The sequence below is a fragment of the Physeter macrocephalus genome, chromosome 1 (assembly GCF_002837175.3).
Source record: "Physeter macrocephalus isolate SW-GA chromosome 1, ASM283717v5, whole genome shotgun sequence".
NCBI classification, from domain to species: Eukaryota; Metazoa; Chordata; class Mammalia; order Artiodactyla; family Physeteridae; genus Physeter; species Physeter macrocephalus.
Genome location: NC_041214.2, coordinates 38,857,213 through 38,864,546, shown reverse-complemented (window position 1 = coordinate 38,864,546; position 7,334 = coordinate 38,857,213). Strand labels below are relative to the sequence as shown.

The 7,334-nt window shown below is 44.5% G+C and overlaps 1 long non-coding RNA gene across 7 annotated transcripts in view; it reads left to right on the top strand.

Moving 5' to 3' along the window:
• The window catches only part of LOC129392857 (uncharacterized), a 41,746-nt gene extending 34,862 nt beyond the window's left edge, over window positions 1-6,884 (top strand). For 5 of the 7 annotated variants that reach the window (XR_008619544.1, XR_008619536.1, XR_008619546.1 and 2 more), the window contains exons 4-6: window positions 4,241-4,291; window positions 4,404-5,945; window positions 6,533-6,884. This is a non-coding gene — a long non-coding RNA (uncharacterized lncRNA). The remainder of the gene's footprint in view (window positions 1-4,240; window positions 4,292-4,403; window positions 5,946-6,532) is intronic. The other 2 variants (XR_008619545.1, XR_008619559.1) reach the window with 2 other exon arrangements.
• The last annotated feature ends 450 nt before the right edge of the window (window positions 6,885-7,334 follow it).

Here is a 7,334-nt window from a genome sequence, read left to right as displayed (position 1 = left end):
GGCACAAAAACAGAAATATAGATCAATGGAACAGGATAGAAAGCCCAGAGATAAACTCACACACGTATGGTCACCTTATCTTTGATAAAGGAGGCCACAATATACAATGAAGAAAAGACAGCCTCTTCAATAAGTGAGGCTGGGGAAACTGGACAGGTACATGTAAAAGAATGAAATTAGAACACTCTCTAACACCATACACAAAAATAAACTCAAAATGGATTAAAGACCTAAATGTAAGGCCAGACACTATAAAACCCTTAGAGGAAAACATAGGCAGAACATTCTATGACATAAACCACAGCAAGATCCTTTTTGACCCATCTCCTAGATAAATGGAAATAAAAACAAAAATAAACAAATGGGACCTAATGAAACTTAAAAGCTTTTGCACAGCAAAGGAAACCATAAACAAGACGAAAAGACAACCCTCAGAATGGGAGAAAATATTTGCAAACGAAGCAACTGACAAAGGACTAATATCCAAAATTTATAAGCAACTCTTGCAGCTCAATAACAAAAAAACAAACAACCCAATCCAAAAATGGGCAGAAGAACTAAATAGACATTTCTCCAAAGAAGATATACAGATCGCCAACAAACACATGAAAGAATGCTCAACATCATTAATCATTAGAGAAATGCAAATCAAAACGACAATGAGATATCATCTCACACCGGTCAGATTGGCCATCATCAAAAACTCTAGAAACAAGTGTCCATCAACAGATGAATGGATAAAGAAGATGTGGCACATATGTACAATGGAATACTACTCAGCCATATAAAGAAATAAAATTGAATTATTTGTAGTGAGGTGGGTGGACCTAGAGACTGTCATACAGAGTGAAGTAAGTCAGAAAGTATAAAACAAATACTGTATGCTAACACATATATATGGAATCTAGGGGGAAAAAATGTCATGAAGAGATTAGTGGTAGGACGGGAATAAAACACAGACCTACTAGAGCATGGACTTGAGGACATGGGGAGGGGGAAGGGTAAGCTGTGACGAAGCGAGAGAGTGGCAAATGTAAAATAGATAGATAGTGGGAAGCAGCCGCATAGTACGGGGAGATCAGCTCGGTGCTTTGTGTCCACCTAGAGGAGTGGGATAGGGAGGGTGGGAGGGAGACGCAAGATGGAGGGGATATGGCGATATATGTATACGTATAGTGATTCACTTTGTTATACAGGAGAAACTAACACAACATTGTAAAGCAACTATACTCCAGTAAAGATGTTTAAAAAAATAACGTTTTTTTAACGTTATTTTTAACATAAAATTTAACACTTTAACCATTTTCAAATACACAGTTCACTAGCATTAAGTACATTTACGTTATTGTACAACCATCATCACTACCCATCTGCAGAATCTTTTCATCTTCCCAAACTGAAACTTGGTACCCATTAAACAATCACTCCCATCCCCTCCTCTCCCCAGCCTCTGGCAAGCACTATCCTATATTCTGTCTCTATGAGTTTGACTTCCCTAGGCACCTCATATAAATGGAATCATACAATATTTGTCCATTTGTGACTGGCTTATTTCACTAAGGTTAATGTCTTCAGGTTCATCCATGTTATAGCATGGATCAGAATTTCCTTCCTTTTTTAGACTGAATAATATATTCCATTGTATGGATGGACCACATTTTGTTTATCTGTTCATTCATTGATGGACATCTGGGTTGTTTCCACCTTTTAGCTATTGTGAATAATGCTGCTGTGCAGATGGATATACAAATATCTATTCAAATCCTGGCTTTCAAATCTCTTGGGTATACATGCAGAAGTGGAATTGCTGGTATTCCTGTGTTTAATTTTTTGAGGAACCACAATAATAATTATTTTAAAACTTAGATGATCATTTTGATGACCCAGACGTTCACATCTCCCAGTGCTTATGCCCTTGTGTGTCCCCTCCCACATTAACTGTGGGCCAGGCCTGTCACTGCTTTAACTGATAAAATATAGACAAAACAATGCTATACCAATTCCAAAACTGGACTTTAATTGATCTGGCAGCTTCTACTGCCTTCCTTTTGGAAGGCTTCCTCTTGGCACAGTCCTACTTAGAACTTAGCCACCATGCTGTGGGACAGTCCAAGTGGTCATCTAGAAAGGCCCACATGGAGAAGAACCAAGTGCCCCAGGTGACAGCCCCAACTGAGCTCCCAGTCAAGCACCAACTGATTCCAGATGCCCAGGCATCCTGGACATTTCAACTTCAGCTGAGCGCCTGGTCAATGCTTCAGCTGATTATAGTTACCCACTGTCCCAGCTAATCCTACTTGGAGCAGAAGAACCACCCCATGAAAGATAATATACTGTTGTTTTAAGCCACTAAGTTCTGAGGTGATTTGTTATGCAGCATTAGCTAGCTGAAACAAAAACCCTTTCAAATGTTTTAGAGCAAGAGCAAAATGTATTATACCTAATGTAAGATTTGGTTAGAATTTAAGATATTTGATATAGAGTGAAATAGGCCCAGAGCCTTCAAAGACCTTAAATATCCTAGGCACTAACAAACAAACAAGTAAAAAGATGCAAAGCAGCTGGTGGGAGATGGGTCCCTAGAACCAACAGCCACAGCAGGATTTTTATAGCTGCTGTGGTGGTTGTTGTTTTGATTGAGTTAAAGGCTTGGCTGGCCCAGATCAGCATGCCAGTTAGCTGTTATCATCCTTATACTAAAGAAGGCAGCCGGGGATTTTTCCCCCTATGTGGCTTGGCATATGGCTTTCGGGGGATTTGAACTCTTAATTACAAGCTTCCTTTTCCCCAGAAATTACCATGCAGCTGAGAGATAAGAATGAATTCAGCCAAGACTGTTCTCAGATTCCCATAAGCACAGAAAATAAGCAGCCCGAACTTGAAGCCTTGAAAGCTGTGGCTGAGTTGGGGCTCACTCACTTGGGCCCTGAGTCTCTGGCCCTCTCTCACTGCCAGACACTACAAGGAAAGCAGCTTCTGCCTTGCTCTGTTCTCCCAAGCTGGGGCTCCATGACCCAGACCTGCAGGAACGGTCCTGGTCTTAGGCAGGAAGAATAGTGGGCAGTGGTTCACTCAATATTCAATAATATATACTGAACACATACTATGTGCCAGGCAGGCACTATGCTGGGCACTGAGCATATGTTGGCAAATAAAATAGATGTGGTCCTTCCTGTCATGGAGACTGCTGCTCGGCGGAGGAGACGGATGATAAACACACAAGGACAATACAAGTGCTGCATTTGTTCATGCCTCAGGGGACCTTTGCATGGTTTCATCTTCTTTTTTTTTTAATATTTGGCTGCACTGGCTCTTAGTTGTGCCATGTGGGATCTAGTTCCCCAACCAGGGATCGAGCCTGGACCCCCTGCATTGGGAGCTCAGGGTCTTAACCACTGGACCACCAGGGAAGTCCCTGATTTTGTCTTTTTTAAAAAAAATTAATTAATTAATTTATTTACTTACTTATTTTTGGCTGCATTGGGTCTTTGTTGCTTCATGCAGGCTTTTCTCTAGTTGTGGCGAGCGGGGGCTACTCTTTGTTGTGGTGCACAGGCTTCTCATCACTGTGGCTTCTCTTGTGCTGGAACACGGGCTCTAGGTGCGTGGGTTTCAGTAGCTGTGGCACACAGGCTCAGTAGCTGTGGCGCACGGGCTTAGTTGCTCTGTGGCATGTGGGATCTTCCCGGACCAGGGATCGAACCTGTGTCCCCTGCATTGGCAGGCGGATTCTTAACCATTGTGCCACCAGGGAGGTCCCTGATTTCGTCTTCTTGATGTTGCTCTTTATTCTACTATATTTGTCATTGGGTGTCAGCTTAAACATAACGTCCTCACCTTCCTTGCTGCCCACTCACCCTGACCCTCTCAGATTGTATTAGGTGCCCTTCCAGTGTGTTCCTCTGCCTAGCTCCATCACTGCATGAATACAATCTGAGAGGGTCAGGGTGGGGGGCTGCCTGGAGGAGGCATTCTCCATGTTGAATGTTAATGGACAGAGGAATGGAATGGGGGTGGCTGGGCAGAAAAGCAAGGGTACAGGCACAGAGGGGAGAAACATCTTGAGCAGTCAGAGAACAAGAAGCCACTGGGGGTGGGGGAGAGGAGGATAGAGGGGGCACGAGGAAGGGGGTGAGGTTAGCCTGGCAGTGGGGCCCATTTTGTACAACACTGGACCCCAGTTTTGATGATTAGACCCTCTCTTGTTCCTTCTATCCTCCCGTCTCCACATCCCACCCAGGACCTAGTAACCTGCTGTGTGACAGGCAGGATCCAGATTCACGATGAACAGGTGAGCAGTTTTGTCACTGTTGGTCATTTCTTTGGGAAGAATTTTTTGACTACCTTGGAGAGTCTGAAGGTAAGCATTTTTCTCTTATGCTTCTTTTTGCCCCTGGTAACAGCGAGCTTTTAAAAAGTCAGCATATGTCCATGAACTTTGAAGAACTGCAGCAAGGAATCCAGGAAATTCCATTGTTTGGACAACAGGCAAGGAAGGCAGCTTCCTCCCAGGAGCAGGCAACACTTGCACCCACCCTGCAATTAGACAGAAGGACAGACGGCCAGTTAGAGGAGGAGATTAGCATTTAACAGAACCTGGGTTTTTTCTGGTTTATTAGAAACCTCGGAGACCCAAATTTTGCTTTCCCCTTCACAGTGAAAACTCGAATACTTCTTGTGGTTTCATCTGCTTTGTTAATTTAAAAACTTGGCCACTAAAATAGGATCCATGATGCTGTAAAACCTGAAAGGGCAAATTTGGAAGAAGCACTGCAGTGGTAGATTTCCAGTCACCCTCCCAGGCTGCTCACCAAGGGGCAAACTAAGTTCCTTTTAACATGAACTGCTCAGCAAGAAACGTTTTGCCCACATTTAAACCCATACTCAGAGTCCCCTGTAGTCTTCAAATCTGCCTGTCGTGCTGGATTTACACACATTCGCATCGTGGGGGCCTAGAGACTTGGAGGCACGGTGCTTCAGGAGGCCAGGATGGGGGCAAGTGCTACGGAGACATTGGGGAGAGTGGAGCAAGGGGACCTCAGGTGAGTGTGCTGCATCCCTGACATGAGCTGCCCCTGCAGTTGTCTGGGGCTTGGGGTCTGAGGGCACAGGGCAAAGAGCAGCCAGAGAGGGCAGGATTAATGCCAGGATCCTAGCCTTCAGAAAGGGCAAAAGGCCACTTTGGGCCCACAGTGACATGACCCTCAAGGCTGAAGACAAGTTCTGGGGTGAAAAGGAAGTGAGAGAGATTGATTTTACAGTAGGGTTGCCAGATTTAGCAAATTAAAATACAGAATTCTCAGTTAAATTTAAATTTCAGAAAAAAAAGATTACTTTAGTATAATTATATCCCAAGTGTTGCATGGGATATACTTATACTAAAAATGTCTTTCATTGTCTACCTGAAATTTTAATGTAACTGGATGTCCTGCATTTAATCTTCCTTGTACGTCTCCAGCTCACCAGTTCCTCCACCTGATGTCCCAGCCCACCCCTGTCCCTGGTGTTTTCTTTTCCCTTCCCTCCTCTTCCCCAGTGATACAAGAGAGGATCTGACAACAGGTCCCAAATAACTGGAGCTCATTCGATACTGATATATTCTCTTGCTTCCATTTGCATGTTTACTTCTTTGTGGCTGTCCAAAGTTTAAAGACTTTATTTCCTGCTAAAATTACCCCAAGCAATATACAACAGAGGAGGGGAGATATAGGGACAAGTGCTTTAATAATTCAAGCAGCCCCTTCTGAAGTGCTGGAGAGTGTAAACTGTTCGCACCAGGCCCCCTAGTTTGTTGGCACCTCCCTGGAGAAATCCAGCTTGCAGCCTCCAGATCCAATGGTTGCCACCCAAGCCTGCAGCCGCTCAGGTGCTTTCATCTGGGAAACACGAAGGAATGGAAAACACGGGGGATAGGAGGCAGAGACAAAGCACCCAACTATTGCAGGGTGAGAGCCAGGATCGTTGTAATTGCATTTATGTGAGTGTCAGAGTTTGCATGTGGGGTGGTAGGTGGTATTGGGGAAAACTTATCAACACAGAAGCTGATGATAGATACTGGCGACCTAAACTAATGAGAAAAGTTAAATGAGTTTGACTATGTCGAAATAACAATTATTATAGTCATTTTGGTGAGGCTTCTACCATGGATGCTAATTACCATATTGTGCCATAATACTTATGTGTATCATTATATATGCCTTAAATTAACTTTGTTATAAAGTGTAATTTGATTGCAACAGGAGACTCAGTATGTGTTGAACTGAGCCTTTGGAGTTTGTTACTCATGCAGGATGGAGCTCTCCTGCTCTGAGAAATTCAGCGCAGCTGTGGGCTGAGTCATGGTGAGAAGGCCGCCTTTGAAATGGCTCCCCATGACCCTCCACTTCCGAGCGTTCATACCTTTTGTAATCTGCCCCCTCCAGGGCACAGTGGGCCTAGTGACTCGCTTCTAACAAATAGAATACAACAAAAGTGATGGGTTGGCACTTCTGAAACTGGTGTAAAATGCCTGTGCCTTCTGCCCTTGTTGCAGTCCCTCACTCTCTCTTACTCTGGGAAAAGCCAGCTGCCATGTCATGAGCTGCCCTATGGAGACGCCTACACGCCTGGACCCCAGCAAGGCCTCTGACCAACAGCCATTGAGAACCTGAGACTTGCCAACAGCCAGGGAGTGAGCTTGAAAAAGGATCCACTCCCAGTTGAGCCTTGAGATGCAGGCAGCCCTCGTGGAACCTTCATGCAATCTTGTGAGAAGCTCCAAACCAAAGGCATCCTGACCCACAGAAACGGAGATCATCATTACTACTAATAATATAATTCATTAATATTAAATGTTGGTTGTTTTACACTGCTCAACTTTGGGGTAATTTGTATGCAGCAACAGATAAAAGAATACGGTCGCTTCCTGAGGACTGCACTTCTGTGGTATGTCACTGAGAGAGTGGTGAAAAGTCTAACCGTTGTATCCGACAGTGCAGACCCAGCAGCCGATGAGGAGGCTAGCGTGGGTGGTTATGCGCGGCTGGGGGCTGGGAAGGAAGAAAGACATGGAGGCTGGTGCTTTACTGCATCAACATTGCCAAGTTCTCAGGAGCTCTAGAAATGCTCCTGCCTGTCGCTAAACATTCCTGAAATCCTGCTATCATAACTCTGATTCCTGTTTGCAAACTGAATATCTCATCACCCGCCAGGGCCTGGAACTGCTCTTACCTCTCTCTCCCTTTGATTTGTGTTCTTGGCCAGGTCCCAGGCCACTCCTGTCTGAGGCTCCTCGGATGTGGACTCGTTAGGAAAGGATGACCCGTTATTCAACGCTCTCAGTCTCTTGGCTCCAA